The sequence below is a fragment of the Piliocolobus tephrosceles genome, chromosome 18 (genome assembly GCF_002776525.5).
Source record: "Piliocolobus tephrosceles isolate RC106 chromosome 18, ASM277652v3, whole genome shotgun sequence".
In the NCBI taxonomy this organism is placed as follows: domain Eukaryota; kingdom Metazoa; phylum Chordata; class Mammalia; order Primates; family Cercopithecidae; genus Piliocolobus; species Piliocolobus tephrosceles.
In genome coordinates, this window is record NC_045451.1 from 5906712 (window position 1) to 5933834 (window position 27123).

Consider the following 27123-nt stretch of genomic DNA (forward strand, 5'->3'; position numbering starts at 1 on the left):
AACAATCTATACATAACCTCTTTGTGTGTGTGATTTTCTTGAAAGACACCTCATCTGATGTATATGATTGATGCATTAACATTATGAACTCATTGATGATCTGTAACTCATGCCCAACTGAAGCTGATACCTGACTTCTTGTATCTAGGAACACTAGCCAGCAGTTTGGCACTATGGTTAGGGGCCAGTGTAAACGCAGAATCATCAACAAAAAGCACACAAATAGGGCCGGGCACCGTGGCTCATGCCTGTAAACTCAGCACTTTGGGAGGCCAAGGCGGGCAGATCATTTGAGCTCAGGAGTTTGAGACCAGCCTGGCCAACATGGCGAAACTCCATCTCTACTATAAAAAATACAAAAAAAAAAAAAAAAAATTAGCCAGGCATAGTGGCGTCTACCTGTAGTCCTAGCTATTAAGGAAGCTGAGGCAGGAGAATCACTTGAAACCAGGAAGCAGAGGTTGCAGTGAGCCAAGACTGCACCACTGCACTCTAGCCTGGGCAACAGAGTGAGACTCTGGAAAAAGAAAAAAAAAGAAAAAAGAAAAGGCACACAAATGTCAAAATAATGGCACTACACAGACTGCAAAATGACCACATGTTCCTACTATGAGAGCTGAAACCAAAAGGGGGCTACAAATAAATCTTAGCAAGGCAAATTCACAACTAAAGATTTCCTGAAATGATGAGAATCAACTATACTTGCTATTGTTTTTGCTCATTGAAACCTAGAGAAATTGAGAAAGAATTTGAATAACACCAAGTTACACTAAGTGGCAGGAGAATTCTTGTTCTTAGAGAGAACCTGACATGGTTTGGTTGTGTCCCCACCCAAATCTCAACTTGAATTGTAGTTCCCATAATCCCCAAGTGTCGTGGGAGGGACCTGGAAGGAGGTAATTGAATCATGGGGGCGGTTACCCCCATTATGTTCTCATGGTAGTGAGTGAGTTCTCATGAGATCTGATGGTGTTATAAGGAGCTTTTCCCCGTTTGCTCAGCACCTCTCCTTCCTGCTGCCCTGTGAAGAAGGCGCCTTGCTTTCCCTTCACCTTCAGTGATGATTGAAAGTTTCTTGAGGCCTCCCCAGCCATGCTGATCTGTGAGTCAATTAAACTTCTTTCCTTTATAAATTACCCAGTCTCAGGTATTTCTTCAGAGCAGCGTGGAATGGACTAGTACAGTATCCTATAAACCTGCAATGCTAAAGCAGAAATAGTGTGACTCAAAAGCTAGTTTTCACTGTATTTGGACCGTGGTTTTTTTTTTAAATCAGGTTGATGGTCATAATTGCCTGGTTACTTTATTAAGAATATAACTTCCAAGTCTCACTCCCATCTTGCAGAAACACAATCTTTAAAGACAATGGGAAAAATAAATTTTATCTTTAAAAATGCAGAATTGTTTTGGTCGATAATTACAAAAGTATCTCAATACTTCATAAAACCTTGTGGTCACCAGTATGGATGTCAGTCCTAATTATGTATGGCCAGAATGTGTCACCTTGATCAGTTTGATTTCAGGGTACTAGTAGTTGTTAACACTGTCAACAGATCTCAGTCTGTTATTTCAATCTGGCATCATGACCCAGGTTAAATTATTTTACGTTATTATTTAATATTTAAAACAAATATTAAGGCATTTCGTTCATCTTTAACAAGAAACAAGCCATTTTTAAGACAAAGAGCAAAAACAGAAGTACTGTTTTTTGAGACAGAATTTTGCTACTTGCATTTGATCGATTTATGCATCACTGGATATATGTAAATTTCAGGATATACCCCTCTCTGCAGCATAAATATAGGTTGGCTTACTCAAAATAAAGCTTTATTTAAGGCTGTGTAATGTTAAGACCCGACTGATCTCTCTGATTCTTGAATAATTTTCTCAATTTATTCCCAAGCAATTGTTTTATATTTTTCTTTTCCTTCCTTTTCCCCATGTTTGTTAAGTAAATCTCTTTGTAACAAAATAAATCTTTCTGGCACAATATAAAAATATAAAAGTTATGCCTATGTACATGTCTGAATGCATGCACATACACACATGCATACACGCACACACATGTGCACACACACGCATGTTCTTCCTCCGAACACAGGCAAATGTCTAGTACTATCTTAAAATTCTAAGTTCATTTTATACTGTAGCATTGATATAGTGGTTAAATTTGTTATTAAAATTTAAAAAAATACTTGGAAAACTTAGAAATTCTAGGTCAGATAGGTTTTATGCAAGGAGTGATTTATAGTCAAATTAAAATATCTGTGTGATTATATTCTTTCTATATTTCAGCACTAAAGAAGAACATACTTGCTAAAACTTGCCTCAAAATACACTCTGATTGATTTGCCGCTGTGAGTACCTTAAAGTAAAATCCAACTGGACTCATAGGCATCTTCTTCCTGGAGAAGATTGCAGATAATATTATGTTAGAACATCATTTTATGGCTCTCACTTTTCCATAAATGCCTCCACAGCTGAGAGAAAACAGAGTCAAACTTCAGTGAAACATTTGCAGTGTAATGGTTCTCTGAGGTTGTAGTTTCAGCATTTATTTTTGTCAGTAAAATCTGTCCTTTGTTGAAATAAAAGGATGTCTATCTTTGAAACTCAGCTTGCATTTGAATGAGGATGTTAAAACAATTAAGCACTGGGCTCTATCATTCTGCCATCCGCTTCTCCTGCGTAGCTAAAACACTGAACATCTTGAGCTGTGTGGTGCCTGGAGCTGTGCCACGTGGCGTGGATACAGTCAGCAAATACGGGAACTGCCAATTACCATGTCCTCTGTATTCTCTCCCAATCATTCTGATTTCTCCCAGGGAAGGTTAGTCTCACTTAGGACACCATAGTCCATAAACTGTAGCTTTAGCAATGAAATTTGTTCAATCACAGTAAGGTTCACAAATACTCTGTCCCCAAATGGCAAAACACAGAAATGGGAAACAGTTGTGTAAATACCAAAAACGTAACTCTTGTAATATAAAAAGCAGGAAAACATCAGCACCAGCAGTAACTAGAACTTACTTAGCACATGCTGTATGTTAGGCCCAGACTAAGAGCTTAACTTTTTAAAAATTTTAATGACCACAGCACCCACATGTGACTGATACCATTATTATTCCCACTTTCTGCACCCGCATGTCCATTGCAGCATTACTGACAATAGCTAAGATATATACACAACCTAAGTGACCAATGACTGATGTGTGGATAAATCAACTGTATACACACACACACACAAATGATGGAACATTATTCAGCTTTAAGAGACAAGGAAATCCTATCATTTGCAACAACATACACGAACTTGGCGGCATTATGCTAAGTGAGATACACCAGACATAAAAAGAAAAATAGGCATGATCTCTCTTAAATGTGCAATCCTAAACAAAAGTTAAATGCATAGAAACAGAAAGAACTTTAGAGGTGAGGGTAGGAGGAATGAGAGATGTTGGTCAAAGGGTACAGACTGTACTTATTCAAGATAAAGTTGAGAGCTCTAATATACAACATGAGGGCTACACTTAATATTATTGTATTGTGTATTGGAAATTTGTTAAAAGGATAGATTTTAGGTGGTTTTACCATATACACAGAAAAAGGTAATGATGTGAGACAATAGATATGTTAATTACCTTGACTGTAGTGATCATTTCATTCTGCATATTGTATATCAAAACATCATGTAAGGCCAGGTGCGGTGACTCCTGCCTGTAATCCCAACAGTTTAGGAGGCCCAGGCGGGTGGATCACTTGAGGTCAGGAGTTTATGACCAGCCTGGCCAACATGGTGAAATCCCGTCTCTACTAAAAATACAAAAATTAGCCTGGCACAGTGGCGTGCACCTGTAATCTCAGCTACTCAGGAGGCTGAGGCAGGAGAATCACTTGAACCTGGGAGGTGGAGGTTGCAATGAACCAATTTCGTTCCACTGCACTCCAGCCTCACCAATAGAGTGAGACTCTGTACCAAAAAAAAAAAAAAAAAAAAAAAAACACACACAAAAGTACACCTTCAGTACATAAAATGAAAATGAAATGAAATAAAAACAAACAAAATCAACAAAAATGCATAAACAAAGAATAAAGAAGAGTAACAGGAAGAGGATTTTATCACCCAAGAACATGCCTGTAAAAATTTACATTTAAGATTTATCCAGTGCCTCTACATATATTATCTTACATTTGTTCTCATGTAGGTTATTATGTGTATTACACGGGTTTAAAAACTGAGGTGCGTTGGTGTTAGCAATTGCCCAAGAACACAGTGCAACCTAAAGCCAGGATTCAAACCCTGGTGTTCTAATGCTGAATCTTCTACTCTTTCCTTGAGCAGAAAGACAGCACTGGCCTGCACTGATTTAATTCAAAATAGAAACGCCCACAAAAAGAAAATACTTCAAATGATTTAGATTTTCCTAGAAGAAACGCTGACTTACAAATACCAACCGAGACTAAAAATGTGTGCGCTACGAAAAAAGACTTTTGCTAAAGTATAATCTATTTTATTCATATTTCATAGGTGTGTTCACACCATTATTACAGATGATAGTTTCTGCACAAGATACTCGGTTACCATAGTCTTCTGTTTATACCTTCTCTATTCATTAGCTCCTTGCTTTCTGTAATTGAAAATGCTTTCCAAGCCATCTGTCAACATGACTCACGTTTTAACCTCTCTGGCAGGCCCTTACCTGCTCCTACATAGCATTAGTCCATGGCCCAGATGCTATCAGAGTTTCAAGTGAAAAACATCAGAAATGCCATAGGGGGATAGTTATCAGTGGCCATTATTTAAACATATAATATGTAATGGGTGTATTTAAAAAGAGCTCTCTTAATTTGCAAAATCATTTCTTAGAGTAGATTCTCACCTGGGAGAAGGATAGAGAGGTAACAGATGATGTGTGACCAAGGAGAGCAATACAATTTTACAGTTATCAAAAGTTTTCCAAAATAAAAAATAGTGAAAAGCTCTGCTTTGGCATCTGTCTAGAAAGATAATTATGACATCTAATATTTTAGGAGAAGAATCATTAAGAACTCTGGTCACATTGTTGCTGATTGTTTGAGGTGTAGTTCATCCCTACTAAAGAACATACATGACCTACTATCTGGAATAAGGTTATAATCACCTCCAACTTACCCACCAATGTTTTGATATTAAATATTCATTTCTGATACCATTAGAGAAATTATTTTAGAAGTTATTATTATATTAGGTTATATCATATATAATACTTTACTCACTATTTTTATGCCTTTCCTTTAATGCTTTCATGGATAAGACTCTTATCTACCTAAAATTTTGAGAGCAAAAACTATATACCCTTGTATTAGTTCATTCTCACACTGCTATGAAGAATACTACCCAAGACTGGAAAATTACAAAGGAAAGAGATTTAACTGACCCACAGTTCTGCATGGCCGGGAAGACCTCAGGAAACTCAGAATCATGGCAGAAGGGAAAGCAGGCACGTCTCACATGGTGGCAGGTGAGAAGGCATGCATGAGAGCAGGAAAAACTGCCATTTATAAAACCATAAAATCTTGTGAGCATTTATTCACTATCATGAGAAGAGCATGGGAGAAACTACCCACATAATCTAATCACTTCCCTCCCTCCACATGTGAGGATTACAGGTTCCTCCCTCGACATGTGGAGATTATAATTCAAGATGAGATTTGGGTGAGGACACAGAGCCGAACCGTATTAACCCTCACGGTGCATAAACTCTTAACATGAAGCTTTCAACCTAGGAAACAGTCTATAGCCACTTCACCAAGTTGTTTTACATCAGGCTTCAAGGTATTAATTAACTGACTGATAATTTCCCAATTCAAAATATATTTTAGAATACAGACTCTGTACTTGGCACTGCATTAGATGTCATATGAGACAATATTGAATTCTAACTGCATAAGTAAGGTTTTCTTCAAAACAAAGGCAATTTATTTAATTTGAAAATTATGAGATTAATAATATTAGATATTTAATTGTGTATGCAGAAACCTGGACTGCCTGTATGTGTTAAAGAATAGCTAAAAGAAATTACACTGAATGAAATAAAAACAAAAACAAGAATTAGTGTGGTAGAGGACCCCATAAAAAGGTTACATCAAATAAATCAAATTCTGCTTCATTAGGAAAAAAATTAAAATAAATGAATCATTAATTTAATCTATAAAAAGGTAAGATAAAGCAGAAGCATACAAGCTAATAAAAAGTGAGGAAGAGATAATTATTGATATATGGGAAATTAAAATTAAAACAATACAATACAAATAAACCACCCAAAGAAGAGGGAAAAATGCTGTTTATTCTGCTATGTGAATAATAGAGGTGTAAACTATAGTAGCCAGCCTCACAACTATTGCTATTCTAACACCCAGCCCGGGGTAAATTATAATTGATGGTAATGCGTGATGGTAATACTAGAGAAAAGGGATGCATTTTTACAAAATACAGTCTTCCAAAACTGACCCTATTAAGAGACAGAAAACTGAAGCAGGCAAATTTTCATAGAAAAAATAAAAGTTATTTAAAATTACTTTATAATAAAAAAGAAGAGAGAAGAGAAATGGTAGGTCGTGATCATCTCAAAGGAAATTCTGCCAAACTTAGAGACCAAACAGTACCAATCTTGCACAAATTCATCAGAACATAGACAGCAAGAAAAACTTTCAAATTATTTTTATGAAACAAATGTAGCACTGATAAGGAAACCTGATAAATGCAGCAGAGAAAAAAATTGAAGATAAATATCATTTATAAATATGCATGCAAAAATATTGACTAAAATACTAGCAGAAGATCCCAACATTACATTTAGAAGATACTACATCAAGCAGGTTTTATATCAGGAATGCAAAACTACTTCAAAATTTGAATATGTATCACAATAATTAACTATATTAATCAATATAAGGAGAAAATTTACATTACTATCTCCATAGATCATGAAAAATTATATGACAATATCTATAATTTATTACTATTGAAAAATCATTTAGACAAGAAGGTAGACTATCTATCATCTATCAATCATCTATCTATCTATTGTATATAGAGTGAGATGGAATGAGGAGAGGGAGAGAGAAAGAGAGAAAGATTCTAAAGCCAACGTAATCTTTTAATGGGAAAACCCTAGAGAAAAAGTCCGAGTCAATGGACTTGGTCAAGGTCAATGACAGGATGACTACTATTTCCACTGCTATTTAAGATACTTCGGTATGTACTAGCTAATGAACTTAGACTTCAGAAAACAATTGGAGACATAAGAATATGCAAAAAAAATTAAACATCTCAATACACAGGTGACATAATACTATTGTTCATCAAAACTCTATTGAAACAATAGTAAAACAAACTAATGTATAAAAGAAGTTAAAGTAGCAATATACAAAATTGACATAACATCAATAGTATTTGTATTCACATATAAAATCCAGTTAGAAGATATAATGAATGAGATAATCTCATTTACAATAGCCATAAAAATCATAAAGCATTTGATTATAAACTTAATAAAAATGTTTAAAACCTATAAGAAAAAATTATCAAATACTCCACCAGTTAGAATGGCAATCATTAAAAGGTCAGGAAACAACAGATACTGGAGAGGATGTGGAGAAATAGGAACACTTTTACACTGTTGGTGGGATTGTAAATTAGTTCAACCATTATGGAAAACAGTATGGCAATTCCTCAAGGATCTAGAACTAGAAGTACCATATGACCCAGCCATCCCATTACTGGGTATATACCCAAAGGATTATAAATCATGCTGCTATAAAGACACATGCACACGTATGTTTATTGCGGCACTATTCACAATAGCAAAGACTTGGAATCAACCCAAATGTCCATCAGTGACAGACTGGATTAAGAAAATGTGGCACATATACACCATGGAATACTATGCAGCCATAAAAAAGGATGAGCTTGCGTCCTTTGTAGGGACATGGATGCAGCTGGAAACCATCATTCTCAGCAAACTATCGCAAGAACAGAAAACCAAACACTGCATGTTCTCACTCATAGGTGGGAACTGAACAATGAGATCACTTGGACTCGGGAAGGGGAACATCACACACCGGGGCCTATCACAGGGAGGGGGGAGGGGGGAGGAATTTGCATTGGGAGTTATACCTGATGTAAAGGACGAGTTGATGGGTGCTGACGAGTTGATGGGTGCAGCACACCAACATGGCACAAGTATACATATGTAACAAACCTGTACGTTATGCACATGTACCCTAGAACTTAAAGTATAATAAAAAAAAAAAAAGAGAATGAAAAAAAATTACAAAAAAATGGCTGTGAACAAATAGAAAGCTATTTCTTGTTCTTGGCTATGACACCTCTACGTCATTAAGATGTACTTTGTCCTCAGTTAATTTATCAATTTAATGCAGTTTTAATAAAAATTTCAATGGGAATTTTTTAATGAACATAGACAAGTTGATCCAAAGTTATTGGAAAAATAAAGATACAACAATTGCTAGGAAAACAGTAAAACAGAAATACTCCAAATCCCATTAGTTGTTAAAACTCAATAAAAAGCCTCTATAAATGTAGTTGTGGTGCATGCATAAACAGACACAATAGAATAAAATGAAAACTTTAGAAATAGATTCAGCTGCACTTAAAAATCTACTATATAATAAAAGTGGTGTCTAACACCACTAAAATAAAGATAACAATTTGTAAAAGATCAAATTAAGTCTAGTCCTCACACCATGAATGACAATCAATTTCAAATGTATCCAGAAGTCTGTATGTAAAAATAAGATCTGCAAATACCAGAAGAAAATACACATTACTCACAACCTGGGTTCCAACAAGGGATTTTTAAGTCTGACTAGAAATGTCAGTGCAGTAAAAAATTGACAGATTTTACTGCATCGATTTTTAATTACAAAGCATTGTAAGCAAAGTGAAAAGATAAATGACAAACCGGGTGAAACCACTTGCAACATGTAGCACAGACCACAGATTAAGGACTATTAAGCCAAGTTCATATAGAAATTCTAGAAATTGAGGGAAAAGGGCCAACATTATATAAAGAAATAGATAAAACGTGAACAGACAATTCACAATTAAAAATATTAAAATAGCCCTGTGTCATGTAAAAACATGTTCAACTTTACCAGTTGATTCTGCCATGAGCTCACTGACCCACGCCCACATAAAGAACATCAGCAATTTGAGAACCTCTGGTTCAATTTATACACAAAGAACTTCCAACTTTGTCTCATCTAGCATTCCTGACGCATTAATCACACTCCCCAACACGTCCCCAAATCCATCATAGTGGCTCCCAGTCACAAGGACTTTTCTCAAAGGTAATGGATTCTTAGGGGCAGGTGGATTCCTACTTTGAAAGAGCCCCAAGGAGAAATACAATATCTTTCTCATCTCACCTTGCTTTGGATATAAGTATTACCCAGATCTCTGTAGGCAGGTAAACTGCAATTTTAGAAACCGAGGAAACAAATACTGATTAGATTCCTTGTGTGTAAAGATGACAGACTGCACCCCCTCACAGCCTTGTATTCTTTGAGTTTTATATTTATAGTTTTGTTTCTTTTCATTTCAAATGGTGATGCAAGCAGACAGAAGACAAAAGAGATCTTAAATATTTCTTGTTTTCCCACAGCCTCTCTAATGCCCCATTTGAAAACAATCGCACAACATGAACAGGAAAAAGTAGGGGGGGGGTCTATTACTTCCTCCTCTTTAGTGCTCTGTGTTTGTGGGAGGGTATGCATACCAAACAGCGATCTCACAAAAGAGGCATTGAATGCCCTATATCACATTTCAATAAAGTATTGTGTTTATAATGGATCTACTGCCATGTGTCAATTGAAGAAAACAATAAACAAAGCCGAAGAACAACAATAGGAAATAATATTCAGAACGTCTTGTTTTCCTGCACTTTTTCCTTAGTCATACAACCACTCCAGAAGAGACATCCAACTGGTTTTGAGTGAGTCACATTCAGAAGAACCACGAAGTTTACTCCAACTCTATTTATGAGACAATGAGTAACTACTCAAGCAGAGGAGGAAGAAACAATGCTTATGCCCCCAAAGAAGTACTGGATAAATGATGAGTTGAAAATTATACATTTTTATTTGTCTAAATGTAAGGGGTGCAAATGCAGTTTTATTACATAGATATGTTGTGTAATGGTGGGGTCTGGCCTTTAAGTGTAACCATCACCCAAATAAAGTACACTGTGTTGATTAAATTCTCATCCCTCACCCCCTTCCCACCCTCCCACCCTTCTGAGTCTCCGATGACTATTATTCTACATTCTATGTCCGTGTCTACACAGAAAATACATTGTCTTCTTCTAATACTCAGCACCTCATATTATACACAATATGCTCATCAAAAATTCTGTTCCAATTCATTTGTGGGGACAAGCAGTTCAGCTAAACATTTATGAGGGAGAAAAATGGGAATTTCTAAGGTCTCTGGCCTTGTCATAGGTAAACAAAGGAGCATCTGTGACTTTTATCGAAGTCATATGGGCAAGCGGGATTCTTTCCAGGAAGCTGTTTCTGGAACATAGCAGGCTGAGAGAGATTTTTTTTTTCACTTTTACTGTTTTCTGAGGAAACAGAGCTCAGGTAAAGTTTGACATTGTCAATAGACTTCATCATCCCCAACCATGTTAACCAGTATACTTGTGATTTCAATGGAGCCAACATCTCCTTTTGCCTGCAAACTATTTTTTCTTATAATCTACAAGATAAATTTGTCTGTACTCAAGATTTTGTCAATACTATAAATGCTAAAATCATTGTTTTAGGTTCCCAGTCGTGAACACAATTATCCTATCTTTTCTGATTATTTGGTGAACCAGTAAACAATAATCACTTGTTTTTTTTTATCATAAAAATCTGTCTTCATAAAAAGTCCTCTTCCAAGACTCACTCAGTTTCCAGTGAAGAGGCCTGAGGAGCAACACATGAAATAATCATCCAGGTGACCCTTTTATTGTTGGGCAAGTTTGAGATAAGTACCATTCTATGCCTGTTTTCGCTTCCTTATCTGGGCTTCTCTTAGCCCGGTAGTCTTCAATCCTGACTACTTATTAGAATCATCTATGGAAACTGATAGGGTCTCACTGTGTCCCCCTCAAATTCATATATTGAAATCGAATCCCCAGTATGATGGTATTAGGGGGTGGGACCTTTGGGAGGTGATTAGACCCTGAGAACAGAGCCCTCCTGAATGGGATCAATATCCTTATAAAAGAGACTGCAGGGAGTTACTAGCTAAACGCTTCCACTATACAAAGATACAACAATAAGATGTCATCTGCCAACCAGGAAGTGAGGCTTCACCAGACAGTGAACCTGCCAGTACCTTATTCTTGGACTTCTCAGCCTCCAGAACTGTGAAAAATACATTTCTGTCATTTATAAGCCACCTAGTTAATGGTATTTTGTTATAGCAGGCATAATGAATTAAGACAAACCTTTTAAAAAATACTGATGTCTGCACTCCAGCTTAGACTAACTGAATTAAAATTTCTTCTGGTGATGGGATTCCAGCACAGGTAATTTTTAAGAGTTCCAGATGATTCTAATGCTCAGCCATGGTCGAGAAACAAGATCCTGCTTCTCTGATCTCTTTTCAACTCCCCTCCCTGTCCCTTCAGCTCTCTTTCTTTTTGTCTTCCTTACATATATCTAACTTAGATTCCATGATCCATCATTTCACTAAGTTTCCTGTCAGTATTTAAAACTCACCTTCCTTTTGTATTTTGATTTAGTATACCTGTCAAAACCAAAACTGGGTGTCGTGGTTCACACCTGTAGTCCCAACACTTTGGGAGGCCGAGGCAGGAGGATCACTTGAGGCTAGCAGTTTGAGACTAGCCTGGGAAACATAGTGAGATACCATCTCTACAAAATTAAAAGAATTTAGCCAGGGATGGGGATGCATGTCTGTAGTCCCAGCTACTCAGGAGGCTGAGGTAAGAGGGTCCCTTACACCCAGGAGTTCAAGGCTGCTGTGAGCTGTGATTGCACCACTGCACTTCAACGTTGGGGAAAAAGACAAGACCCTGATTCAAAAACAAAACAAATCACTGCTTGAATCTTAACCATTGAGCAGTGCTATAGAAATTATAATTATTGGACAAATAAATAATACCAGAAATTTTTAAAAAACTACCCAATTTTTTCAAGACAGTGATTTTCTGGCTTGAAAATGTGGCCTACAGACCAGAAGTATCAGCATTACCAGATAATTTGTTAGAAATGCAAATCCTTGGAACTTTTTCTGAACCAAACTGAATCAGAAACTCTGGGGTTGAGCCCTAGCAATCTAGGATTCATCCAGTCCTCAGGTGATTCTCACGTGAGTTAAAGTTTCCAAACCACTGTTCTAAGTACCATGCTCTCTCTCTCTCTGCAATAAACTCTTTATTCCTTTATGTTTTAGTAGTTCCCCAAACTCTGATGATTTCCTAATCAAATTATTCATTTGTGTATCTGAAGTTCAAATTTAACTGGATCTTCTCTATTTTATCTGACAGCTCTAAACCCAGTGAACCTCAAGTATTCATTTACCAGCTCTGAAAAGAAACATATAGTCCACTGAATGAGAAAAGTTTGGAACATTTGACCAAATGATCACAAGGCAACTGAATCAAAATCGCACAGAAAATTACCTACATATTGCCATGTATGAACACACAGGGTAACCTTGTTTTAGGAGGGCACATTGGAGTCAAAGATTTACAGTTTCTATTCTGTGTTTCACCCCTCACTGTATGGGTATCACAAGCCGGTTACATACTCTTTCTTAGCCTCAAGTTTATCAGATTTAAGGTGGGAATACTATTTTTATATTTGTTATTACCATAACATCGCTCAATAAAAATAGACACGATAGAAATATGTGTTCCACTTCTTTTCATTTTGGAGAGCAGCTTGGGTGGGTCTGGAGTTTAAAAACCATGTTTAGAGGAGTGATCCTATGCCTTTATATCAACTCCAGGTCAGTGTAAAGTTTCATTCTATTTTATCAGACCTTCATAATGTCCTGGGGGCAAAGCGTCTAGCAAAGTTGTCAGGGTTTGTTATATGTGAACCAATCGAGCAGATCTCTTGAGGAAGAAAATTAAGGAAAAGACATAAAAGATTTAAGAAATAAAGGGGTGGATCATGAAATGGATCGCCTTTAATGTTCATCCTGAGATATAAATACAATGTGGTTATTCCTTTTCTTAATACCTTTGGTTTCTGAGGTGTGTGTGTATGTGTGTGTGTGTGTGTGTGTGTTAATGGGATTCTTGAAGACATGAGGTCAATGGTCCCCAAGTATATATTAGAGTTACATCTCAAAGGCGCATTCCTGCAACATCAAAGGATTCTCTTCACACAGGACAATGCGACTACAACTAGAGAAGAAAATTAAGCCAGCACATTTTAATGTTGTTTTCCTAAAGCCTGAAGAACCTACAATAAGACCCTAAAATGTTATATTCCAGAGTATGATTTTTTTACCTCTTAGAGTATGATTTTAAGATGTGTGAATTTTTAAAATATGTTGTCTAACCAGTGCCAATATAACCGTTTGGAGACAAGATACTGAAGTAATATGTTTTCTACATATTGGTTTTAGTGTTTTAATGAGGACAGGCGTATTGTTAAAGCATGTGGAAATTAATTGCTATAAATCTAAGTAGTGGTAGAAAAACACTTAAATGAAGGTAGTTATTGTCTCACAGACGTCTTTTAATTTCTCACCATCTGACTGTCGATGCTAGTATCATCTGGGAGGTCCTGTGCCTAAGCTATTGCAGCAATATTTGAAGTGCAAAGAACTCCTCTAGGACACTGATTAATAATAAATGTACTGAGTTTTGAAGTGCAATTTGAATTTAAATATATTCTATAACATAAAATGTTGAGATGACAGTTTATCAGAAATACATTACTCAAAGTGGAACCATGTTTTGTTATATTGTCTATCAATATAATCTGTTGATATCTTGTATGTATATAGTCATGGATATATATATATATATATTCTGTTTCATCTTGTCTATTTTGATTAGAATGTAGACCAATAGAGAACAAGAACACTGCTATGTTCACAGTGGAATATTTATTAAATAAAATAAAGGTTATTAAATCTTTGGATGACTATTGCTTTTAAAAAATATTTTATTTTACTTTTGGCTGGGTGTGGTGGCTCACACCTGTAATCCCAGCACTTTGGGAGGCCGAGGTGGGCAGATTATGAGGTCAGGAGTTCAAGACAAGCCTGGCCAAAATAGTGAAACCCTGTCTCTACTAAAAATACAAAAATTAGCCAGGCATGGTGCTGGGTGCCTGTAGTCCCAGCTACTTAGAAGGTTGAGCAGGAGAATTGCTTGATCCCGGGAGACAGAGGTTGCAGTGAGCTGAGATCACACCACTGCACTCCAGCACTTGAACCTGTGCAACAGAGTGAGACTCTATTTAAAAAAAAAAAAAAAAAATTACTTTACTTTAAAAAATGAATAGTTAAAAGTGAATGTATTAACTATATACAACATGATGTTTTCAAGTATACATACATTGTGGGATGACTAAATCTAACTAATTAACATATGCATCACCTCATATAGCTATCACTTTTGTGATGAAAACACTTTACTTCCACTGTCTTAGCATTTTTTTACAATAGAGGATAATTAGCTACAGTCACCATAGATCTCTCAAACTTATTCCTCCTGTCTAACTGAACTTTCATATTCCCTAACCAACATCTGCCTACCCCACTCCAACTCACCCAGCCTCTGGTAACCAGCATTCTACTTTCTACTTCTATAAGACCAACTTTTGTAGATCCTAGGTACAAGTGAGGTCATACGATATCTTTCTTTTTGTGTTTGCTTATTTCACTTAACATAATAAACACAAAGAAGTGTATGCATGCTGTTACAAATGGAAAGAGTTTGCTATTTTTCAGGGCTGAATAGTATTCCTACTGTATTTTCTTTATTCATGAATCCATTGATGGACACTTACTTTGATTCCATATCTTGGCTGTCGTGAATAGTGCTACAATGAATATGAGAGAGCAAATAGCTCTTTGACATACTGATTTTTCTTTCTTTTGGATACACACCCTGTGGTGGATTGTTGGATCATATGGTAGTTCTATTTTTAATTTTTTGAAGAACCCTCATGTTGTTGTCCATAATGGCTGTACTAATTTACATTGCCATCAACAGTGTACAAAGGGTCTCTTTCTCCACAGCTGTCTAACACATATCATTTGTTTTTTTGATAATAGCCATTCTAATAGGTTTGAGGTGGTGATTTTAATTTGCATTTCCCTGATGACTAGTGATGTTGAACCTTTTTTCATATATACCTGTTGGTCATTTCTATATCTACATTCAGATCATTTGCCCATTTTAAAATCAGGTTACTTGTTTTCCTACTATTGAGTTGTTTGTGTTTCTTATATATCTTAGATATTAACCCCTTATTATATATATAGCTTGCAAATATTTTCTCCCTTTTCCTGGTTGTCTATTCAGTCTGTTGATTGTTTTCTTTGCTGTGCAGAAGCTTCTTAGTTTGATGAAATTCCATTTGCCTATTTTTGTATTTTCTGCCTGTGCTTTGAGAATGATATTCCTAAAGCCATTTTCCGGATCAATGTCATGGAGTTTTCCCTATGATTCCTTCTACTAATATTCATAGTTTTGAGTCTTACATTTAAGTCTTTAATATGTTTTGAATTGCTTTTGTTTATAATGAGAGATGAGCATCTAGTTTCATTCTTCTTCATGTGTATATCCAGTCTTTCCGACACCATTTAATAAAGAGATCGTCTTTCCCCATTGTGTTTTGTTAGCTCCTTTGTCAAAATAAGTTGGATGTAAATGCATGGATTCATTTCTAGGCTCTCTATTCTTTTATTTTGCCCTTTGTATCTGATTTTATACCAGTACCATGCAGTTTTGGTTATTAGAACTTTGCAGTAAATTTTGAAGTCAGATAGTACGATGCCTCCAGCCTTGTTCTGTTTGCTCTGGATTGTTCTGGCTCTTCAGGGTCTTTTGTGGTCCCAAAGTTTAGGGTTATTTTTTCTATTTTTATGAATAATGTCATTGGTACTTTGACAGACGTTATATTGAATCTGTAGATCACATTGGGTGGTGTAGACTTAATAATATTTATTCTTCCAATCCGTGAACACAAGATATCTTTCCATTTGTCTTCCCTTTCTCAATGTTTTTCATCAATACATTATGGTTTTCAGTATCCAGATCTTTCAACTTTTTGGTTAAATTTCTTCCTAAGTGTTTTATTTATTATTTTTTTGTAGCTACTGTGAATGGAATTTTCTTGATTTTTTTCAGGTATTTTTAATATGTAGAAACGCTACAGATATTTGTATGTTGGTTTTACATCCTGCAACTCTGCTGAATTTGTTTGTTAATTCTGACAGTTTTTTGGTGGAGTCTTCAGGGTTCCTGTATATATAATTATGTCATCTACAAACAGGGACAATTTAACTTACTCCTTTTCAATTTGGAATTTTACTGCTTCAATTTTAGAAGTAATTAATTAGGTAAATTTTCAGTAACAGACAACTTTTCATTTTACTGGCAAACAATGACGGATTTCAAAAAGAAATCCCGCTTTAAAATAAATTATATCTACAAGATATCTTGAATGCACGTTGTATAAGGCAGAACATATTTAGCAACCTACTTAAGGGAAATTACCTGTGGCATATATCCAATTACTATATCTTTATTCTAAAACTTCAATTAAAAAAACTAGCAAATGAGAAATGAGTATTTCTCTACTACAAACTACAAGATTTTTCTTTATCTTATATGAACAGGAGATATTACTTCATACCTAGCGAGGAAGTCAAGCTAGAAGTTGCAGGATTTTGTCCCTTTGCATGGGAAATAGCACAGCTAGTAAATTTCCTCTAGAAATCACACTTTTTATTCAGAGCATCAAGTTCAGAGATATTTGAGCTTTCTGCAAATGGAAATTTACAGCAAGGCTGGAAAGTGGGTATCTTTTGATAAATAATAATTCATGTTGAATTTCTGGCTGCCTCCTATTTTAAAGTAGAGTGGTATTGTCTTTTTTTCCCCTTTCCACTCCATTCTGACCCATTTTTGTTAGATTATTTCTGAGAAATTCAATTTCCCTTTTGTTTTCTCTATCAGCTGATCACAGCACTGGCTAGTAGGATTAAATAAAGACTGCTTTTTTCCTAATTTCTTATTTTCTGTTGCCCAACAAAGGACTATGCTTTAGCAGATTAAATGGCAACTGACAACTCATCTCAATGGGGAGGATTAAGCTGTGTCATAGTAGCATTTTGCATTAACTGCATTCCAAGTATATTACAGTAACTTTTGGCTGCTTATTTCTTTCACTTTTTCCTCAAACATTTTTTTCACTTTTAAAATGGGGAAGTTGTATATGACTATATTATTTGAAAAAAATCATCAAATGATAGACATGGTTTTGGAGATTGCATTAAAAGCTTACATACATTTTATTATTATTGGAAAGTATTTAATACATTTGTCAAATTTTAAAATAATTCTTCAGAGTATTTGCTCAAAGCTAACATCTCAAATAAAAAAATTGAGCAACTTTATTACATTTCTAATTCTTCATTACATGTTTTATTCTTTAAGATTTCTCAAATACTATATGCAACACTTCAGTAATCTCAGCTACCAGTCTTTTATTTATCTAGGATTTCACTTTGGCAAATCTCACTTCCTTAAAAATATCACATGACATCGCTCTTCATAGGAGAACAGCTGAGAATTTGCTCTCAGAAAATAACATTAACTTTTCCTCACAGTGGTAATGCTGGCGTGGATGCCCGGGCTGAAACTGTAATCCCAAAACACAGTTTCATCCAAATATGCATCCAAATTCAAAGGCAAGGATTCAGTTAGAAATCATTTATTCAACCTGAAAGGGGAATCCAACAACTTAAGGTTAAATATGTAATGAGTTAAACATGTTCAAACAGCCAATTTCAGTGAAAAAGCAGGTCAAGAGTAGTTCTTCAACCCATAAATGAGCATCTTTAATAAATCTCTCGGAAAGAGGGGTGTCCTGCACAGTAAAGAAGTTCATAGGAAGTCCTGGGTATCTCCCACTTCTCCATCAGATCTACTCTCCATCTGCTGTAAGTCCCATGATCTGACTCTTCAAAAGGACCCCTTTGCCTTCTGGCCCTCAGTTTGGTTCAGCCTATCAGAATATGAGCAGGGATATATAAAAGCAATGTCAAGAATGACAACCTATGAAGAACCAATTTAAACTCAATTTAAAACATAAGAGGAAGATTTTGTGACATTGGTCTGGGCAATTATTTTGGGGGGTAAAACCCCAAAAGCACTGCCAATAAAAGTGAACATAGACAAATGGGGTTATATCAAACTAAAAAGCTCCTGCACAACAAAGGAAACAATTAACAGAGTGAAAAGATAACCAATGTTGTGAGAAAATATTTGCAAACCATACATCTGATAAGGTGCTGATATCTAAGATACTTAGGGAACTCAAGCAACTCCATAGCACAAAAACAAATAACCCTCTTTAAAAATGGGCAAAGGAACTGAGTAGGCATTTCTCAAAAGAAGACACAAATGGCCAACAGGTATTTTACAAAAAAACAGCATCACTAATTACCAGAGAAATGTAAATTAAAATCACAATGAGATACCACCTCAAACACATTAGAATGTCTATTACCAAGAAGTCAGAAGATACATATTGGAGAGGAAATGGAGAAAGGAAAACCCTTGTATATTGTTGGTGGGAATATAGGTTGGTACAGCCATTATGGATAATGGTTTGGAGGTTTTTAAAAAAATCAAAAATAGAGCTACCATATGATCTAGCAATACCACTACTGGGTATACATCTGCAGGAAATTAAATCAACATGTCAAAGAGATACTTGCATTACCATATTCACTGCAGCATTATCCACAATAACCAAGATATGGAATCAATCCAAGTCTTCATCAAACGATGAATGAATAAAGACAATGTGATATGATACACCATAGAATACTATTTAGCCTTGGAAAATAATAAAATCATGTCATTTGTGACAACATGGATGAACCTGTAGGATTATGTTAAGTTCAACAAACCAGCCACAGAAAGGGAACTGTCACATGATCTCACTTATATGCGGATTCTCAAAAAGTTGAACTCATGGAAGCAGAGAATGGAACAGTGGTCACTAGAGGCTGGAATGAGGGTGATACTGATTACAAAATGTCTGTTACAAGAAATAAGGTCAAGGAATCTATTGTACAACATACTGACTATAATCAATAACAATTTATTCTTGAAAATTGCTAAGAGAGTAGATTTTAAGGGTTCTCACCGCAAAATATTAGTGAGGAAATGCATGTCAATTAGCTTGGTTTTGTCATTCCACCATGTACTCATATTTCAAAACTTCGTGTTGCATAAGATAAATATATATATAATTTTTATTTGTCAGTTAAAAATAAATTGAAGAGAAGAAGAAAATAAAAGACTATAAAACAATGACTAGAATATTTATTGGATGCCTAGTAGCAAATAATGATACAGATTCCAAAATTTATTAGCTAAGTCTAAACACATGGCTAACAGAGTAATTTTTTCCCATTTTGCCAGCTCTTCTCTAGTTTCTATGAAATTTATGATTAGAAAGAGCTTTGACCTTCTCTCGGGGTCTCCTGTTAATGGCAGGCAGTGCCTGCTGAGTGGGTTGCAGATAACTTAACCGTGCGCCCTGCCTCCCCCTCCCTGCTGTCCTCCAGGGTTGAGCTCACCAGCTTGTCTATGGCACCACCCAATTGCTCACAGAATGGCTGGCCCCAGGGGGTCAATCATTGGGCAACAAGTACATCCAGCAGACCCAGCCCCTCACCCTAGAGCACACCATCAAGTTGTACCCTCTTATCAATTAATACTTTTGGTACAAAAGAGAACCTCTGTGTGAAGGACAGCTCTGTTGCAGCCAGATTTTAGTGCATGAGGAAAGGATTTGATAAAATTAGAATGGAGAAGACTCCAGAAAGGGTCCCACTTGGACATGAGCCCCGGCTACCCCAAGTGTTACTGCTACAGCTAGGAACAACTTTCTTCAGATCACCTGGTCGCGAACTTAACCCAGAAGAAAAGGAAGTTGTAGGACTAAAACGCTTAATGTCAGAGACAATGGGTGATCAAGATGGAGCTCTGAAGACTGGGTGATTGATGGCTGCATTGGTAACTGACGGAGAACTCATTTTGAACCTCCTCAGTATCCATATGTTCCTGCACATATTACAAAGTCTATGGGACACAGGGAGTTGTTTTTGGTTCAACTTCAAGAAAAAGCCTTGTTTGCAATCCCTAAAAATTATAAGTCGGTAGATACACCATTGTTTTAATTGTATGGCAGTGCACCGAGATGTGGATTCATCATTTCTAGCTTCCCTCAGCTGTTGAGCAGGTCCAGTTGTTGTTGTTGTTGTTTTTTCAATGGAATCCCTGCACGTGGAGAAGTGAAAGAAGCCAATTCTGTGAGCGCAGATATACACAGTATAGAAGAATGAACGTGGTAGAAAAGATTTTTTTTTTTTTTTTTTTTTTTTGGTTTTATCTCTTTCCCAATCCCTAAATTGCCACCCACTTTCTATTATCTGAATGGTAAAGTTAATATAAAGAACTGGTTAGTAGTGTAAAGAAATGTGATAATGTTTATTTACTTTTGGTTCTATTCATACTTTTTGTACATTAAATAAACTTCTTTCTGAAAATGGGGAGTAGCTTGAGCCATTTCATTGCAGTCATAGTAAAATAACTTTATTTGTTAGTGCTTTAAGGTAGTTCATAGACTCCATGGCAGAAAACCATCTTGCATACATTATTAAATATTATGTCTATACAGCCTAAATATTTACATTCATGTAGCTCGTATATTCAGATTCAAAATTAAGAATCAACATGTTTTGCAATTTTTGCTCCTTCATAAGAGGTTTTGAGCATTAACTGACTCTTACATATGTGTTATTTTCCTTTGTTATAGAATTTTTAACAGGCAGACAATGTATTACTGTTAGTAGCCTGTATCCATTTTGCCACTGTCATAGATTTGCGACAGGCAGTCAAATAAATTTAAAAATATTAACAAATTTTAGAAGTAGGTTAATTCAAATTCTAATTGTTTTCAAAGTACTCTTCCCTTATTCAACAGAAAGTTGCACTATATTACATTAGGTTCACTGGTAAACTGAAAATGAATGCTTGCTGATGACAACCGTGTAAGTGGAAACGTGAAGAATGAAGACACAGGCTTAAAACTGTACAAGGATTTTACAGCATTTTCCCAGTAAACAGAATAATCTCCCTCTACGCCAGCCTTTAAACAACTTCATGGCTAGAGAGTTAGGCTATTCTGAAGATAAAATTAACTCTTGCAAGCTTCCATAGAATTTTTGTTAGGAACAATCCGAAGATGGCATTCTATAGAGCATATACATATAGGGACATACTTTGTGCACCGTTAAATGCTGGATTTATGTTATATAACAACTTATGGCGAAGTAGGCCACTTGTTCATTAAAAAAATGATTCTATATTTCTCTGACGCCTTGATCTTTATGGATACTTAGGGCTACATTAATGTTTTCAACTTACCATTTTACAATATTGTGCATAAAAAATATAAAGTATAACACTCCAAGTATAACTTAGACTCTGGTGAACTATAGATCATTATCTTTGCCAAGGTTTTATGATTGCTTTGATGGTTATGAGCTTCATTTTCTCAGTGCTTTAAATGGAAAAAAATAGAATGTCTTTACCAAACATCACTTACTTATAATGTTTCCATATTAGGTATAAAAATAATAATTGTTATTGTGCAAAAGGACTTTCGATAAAAAGCACTTGAAGAATAAAATACAACTGACTGACTGGGCGCGGTGGCTCATGCCTGTAATCCCAACACTTTGGGAGGCCAAAATGGGCAGATGTCTTGACGTCAGAAGTTTGAGACCAGCCTGGCCAATATGGTGAAACTTCGTCTTTACTACAAATAAAAAATTAGCCGGGCATGGTGGCACAGGAGATTGGGGTGTGAGAATCGCTTGAACCTGGGAGGCAGAGGTTGCAGTTAGCTGAGATCGTGGTGCTGCACTCCAGCTTGGGCGACAAAGCAAGACTCTGCCTCAGAAAAAAAAAAAAAAAAAAGAAAGAAAGATAAAAAGTACAACTGACTGTGAGAATATACTCTGTGGTTGTCCTATATTTTAAAAGAAGTTTTTACAGTGTACACAATAAAACAGAACCCACTGATAACCTGGTTATTGAATCATTACAAAATAATATTAAAAGTTTTCCCACCTTTGGCCATTTCATGGAAAACCAACAAAATATCAATGGGAATTTATTTTCAGAATACCATTCTGAACTGCTAGAAGACATATGCAGCCTCCATATATTTGAAACAAAAGTAAAATTATTTTAGTGAATTCACTAAACTTTTCACCAGTTTCCTATACAAAGTAAGTTATTCCACATGGCACTTCTAGGCATAAGAATTCTACCAGCAGGAACCAGTGACAAGATGAGTGAATTCTTCAGGTTGTCTTTGGTTTTTCACCCAATGTACAACAAAGTTAACTTCTAGAATGAGCCAAGAAGGCAAACACAATCTGTATATCATAAATGTGGAAAGTTAATAATAAGTAGAATGACCACAGTGAACTGCAACAATAAAAGCTACCTGTAGAATTAATACATTATTTATAATAGGTTTAAACTGTTATTATTTGATTTTAGAAAACTGCACAATATTAATTTAAGGCAGTTGTTGGAGTTACTATGTGATAATTTTACTCTTCTCAGTCTACCTCCTGCTTAATTTTCCTGGTTAATTCTTGAAAACCAAGCCTGGTGATCTTTCTTTTGTAATTAAAAATATGTCTTGCAAATTTCTCTAGCTAGAGTAGATTTATAACAGCTTCACAGTATTACAAGGAAAATGTAAGCTGTTTCAAGATAGGTGGCAAATACTATATAACTGTAAAAAACAAACAAGCAATATTTCACTGCTGATTTACAGTGATTGTGGATTACTTCCAATTAAGATTGCCTGACTTAGCAAGCAAAATTTGCAGGATTTATAAGACACTTAGTTAAATACTTTTTTTTTTTTTTTTTTTTGAGACAGAGTTTCGCTTTGTCGCCCAAACTGGAGTGCAGTGGCTGGATCTCAGCTCACCGCAAGCTCCGCCTTTAGGGTTCACGCCATTCTCCTGCCTCAGCCTCCCGAGTAGCTGGGACTATAGGTGTCTGCCACCTCGCCCGGCTAGTTTTTTGTATTTTTTAGTAGAGACGGGGTTTCACCGGGTTAGCCAGGATGGCCTTGATCTCCTGACCTTGTGATCCGCCCGTCTCGGCCTCTCAAAGTGCTGGGATTACAGGCTTGAGCCACCGCGCCCAGCCTAATACTTTTTATTATAAGTATGTTCATGAAATATTTGGAGCATACTTACAGGAAAAAAAAGTTGGTATTTATCGAAATTCCAATATAACTGGGTTTCCTGTATTTTAATTGGCAGGCAATCTTGGACGTTTGTTAGTCCTCTACAACTTGCATTTTGACTCTCAAACCAAATACGTTGTGTCTATGAAAGTCAATTCACAAATCCCATGTAAAAAGGTTTTTAAGGTAAGATGCATACAAAAAAATGCATAATTATGTAACTCAATAAATTTTAACCATGTAAAATGTCCAGGTTATTGGCATACAGGTCACAATGCAGGACATTCTGAGACCCTAGGTATATTCAAGCTGTGTCCCAGTCACACCCACCCAAAGATAATTCCATCTCAGCAAACTCATTTTATCCCTGAAGTGCTTGAGAGAGAGTATCAAGAATGAATTAAGGATTTTCAGCACTCTGGGCAGTGTCTGTCACATAATAGAGAGTATATGTGAGTGAATAATTTAATAAATATGGCAAAATATTATTATATATAATACATATACTTGTAAGTTTTGCCTAATATATATAATACATATGCCTGTAAGTTTTGCATAGAAAATTCAGAGTATCATATTATTCAATCCGTTCACTGAATGAACTTATATTGCATTCCTACTCTGAACAAGGTTCTGCTTTGGTACAAGTCATTGTCCTTATAATGCCTTAAGTAAAACGCATTGGCTCAGAAACTGTATGTTGTCTAGGAACCATGACCCACTGACTCACTTTTCTTTTACTCACAACTTCCAGTTTGCTATTTTCATGAAGATAAGCAAAGCTGTTGATGAGTGAGATTAAATGACTTTACTAGGAATGACTTGCATTTGTCTTTTTTTTTTTTCTATTTTCTACCCTAGGCCTTGCTAATTGGGCATTACTAATATAACACTACAGCATGTGTTTGACTAGATTAGAATGAAATTAGAAGTTTTGGTAAGAATAGCCATCTTTCCCTGTAAAGGGTCCACTGGCTAATTTTATAGAGGCAGAAAGTGAATAATGAATGAGCCACCGAGTGGAAAACAGTTGGAACATTTCAGTGTGTGCTTTACACTCCCTGGACAAATTCATCAATAATGACATCTAGCATCATAAGTCATGCAAACTTTCTCTTATCCCAAGGTTATACTTAGGATGTACATTTACCTTAAGATTAAAATGAAGTCATTATTATTTTTCTGATAAAAATGAGTTAAAACCAGAAGAAATAGCTAATTAAAACTGGAAGTATATTTATAATTTGACTCTTAAATAAAAATTGAAAAAAAAAAAGGTTATGTTTATTGACACAACCATCTAGGTTAAGTATCTTAATAGTTGGTAATTATACCATAATTATGCTTCAATCATTTTATTCATAATAATGTCACTTTAATTCTGAATCTCAGGAATCCTAATATATAGTTTAATGAAGCATAAAATGCAATTTTAATCTTTTGGACAGTTATATGGGAGAATAAATGGCCGTATAAAACAGATAAAGATATGTAAAAGGTCAAAAATAAAAAGGCAAATTTTAACATAATAATTTAACTCTCTCAACTAACTAGGTCTAGGTTTATTTGCACTGTGAGACACACACTTTATGAGTAAATATTTTAAGCTTTGACATGGGTGAGTTATTGCTACGTTGTTCAGTTATACCCTAGGTGAGTCTATGAAAGGAAAATGAAATGGAAAACTACTAATTAGCCAATAAGTTCAGTTAATAATTGTGATAAGGTGGATAAATATAATTTTTACAAAAGTAAATTGCACATAGTTTCAAGAAGGTGGGTTTTATCCATGTCACTCTCTTATCTACCTTAATGTTTTTATTTATTCGAATCTACATAGCACACAAAATCGTCATTCTAAAGTTTGTCAACTAGATTCTTAAGATTTGTGGATTTGGAAAAAGCTCAAAACATGACAGAATTCAGCAACATTTATCCAGATGTTTGGCCCTTAAAGACCATAGCCTGGACATTCTGCCTTTCCCAGGGATGTACAAAAGTAGAGCGTTATTCTTACTATAACATAAGAAATCATAATTTCTATTTTGGTTTATTGTGTTGATATCTCATAGTTGTAAATGTGTTTGGGGTGCATGTGATATTTTGATATACGTATACAATGTGTAATTGTCAAGTCAAGGTAAGTGGGATATACACACTCTCAAACATCCTTTCTTTGTGTTGGAAACATTATACTTCTTCTCATCTAGCTATTTTGAAATGCACAATAAATTATTTTCCTATAATACTACTGAATACTGGAAATTATTCCTTCCATTTAACTGTATTTTTGAACCCATTAACCAACTTCTCTTTATCTCACCTTCTGCCATGCCCTTCTCAGTCTTTGGGAACTATTATTCTACTTTCTACTTCCAGAAGATCCAGTTTTTTGCTCCTACGTATAAGTGAGAACATGCAATTTATTTGCCTGACTTATTTCCCTGAACATAATGTCCTTCACATCCTCCCATGTGGTTTCAAATGACAGAATTTCCTACTTTTAAAAAGCTAAATGCATTTCTTTGTGTACATTTACCAAATTTTCCATATACATTCATCTGTTGATGGACACTTAGGTAGATTCCTATCTTAGATATTACGAACAGTGCTACAAAAAACATGGGAGTGCAGATATCTCTTTCATGTACTGATTTATTTTCTCTTGGAAATGTACTCAGTGGTGGGATTGCTGGATCATATGGTAGTTCTATTTTTTGTTTTTAGAGTGAAACCTCCATACTGCTTTCTGTAATGGCTGTACTACTTTACATTCCCACCAATGGCATATGAATGTTCACCCTTCTTCCTATCCTTGCTAGCATCTGTTATTTTTTGATAGAATCCATTTTAACTGGGGTTGAATGATATCTCATTGTGGGTTTAATTTGCATTTCCCTGATGATTAGTGATGTTGAACATTTTTTCACATACCTGTTGGCCATTTGTTTGTCTTCTTTTGAGAAATGTTTATTCAGATCACTTGCTCATTTTTAAAAATATAATTATTTGGGTTTTTCTGATACTGAGCTGTTTGAGTTCCTTATATATTCTGGTACTGATCTTTTATTGGATGCATTGTTTGCAAATATTTTCTCCCACCTTGGCCTATCAAAAAGCTGAGGTTTCTTAGCAACAATTAAGCCCAAAACTCAAGGGAAATCAGATCACTGTGAAGAGAAACAGAATGAATGGCCTAGATTATTATGTTATACTTGGAAAGAAATAGTGGTCATCAGACAGCCACCAAAGAATGCACTTAAAATTGGAATATATGGCTATCAGCTGAGTGTGAGCTGGAGTAAACAGCATAAACAAAAATCACGGAAACCCCAGAGACAAGGAGGAATCCCGACGCACAGAATCCATCGAGTGCTCGAGGAAATAATTGTGGGAAGACTGGAAAGAGACTCCTGTATTGGTGCAGAAATGAAGGAAGGGATTGGCCACCACTAAGGGAAAGGTATGTGGTTCTACCTCCCAGCCTTGTCCCTCCTCTCTCAGCAATGGAAAGGTTTACGGTGCTGGAAGAGGGGCAGCAAATCCTGTCACTCC

The 27123-nt window shown here is 35.6% G+C and overlaps 1 pseudogene; it reads left to right on the forward strand.

Annotated features, from left to right (window-relative positions):
• The window catches only part of LOC111550678, a 61241-nt pseudogene extending 40609 nt beyond the window's left edge, over positions 1-20632 (forward strand).
• The last annotated feature ends 6491 nt before the right edge of the window (positions 20633-27123 follow it).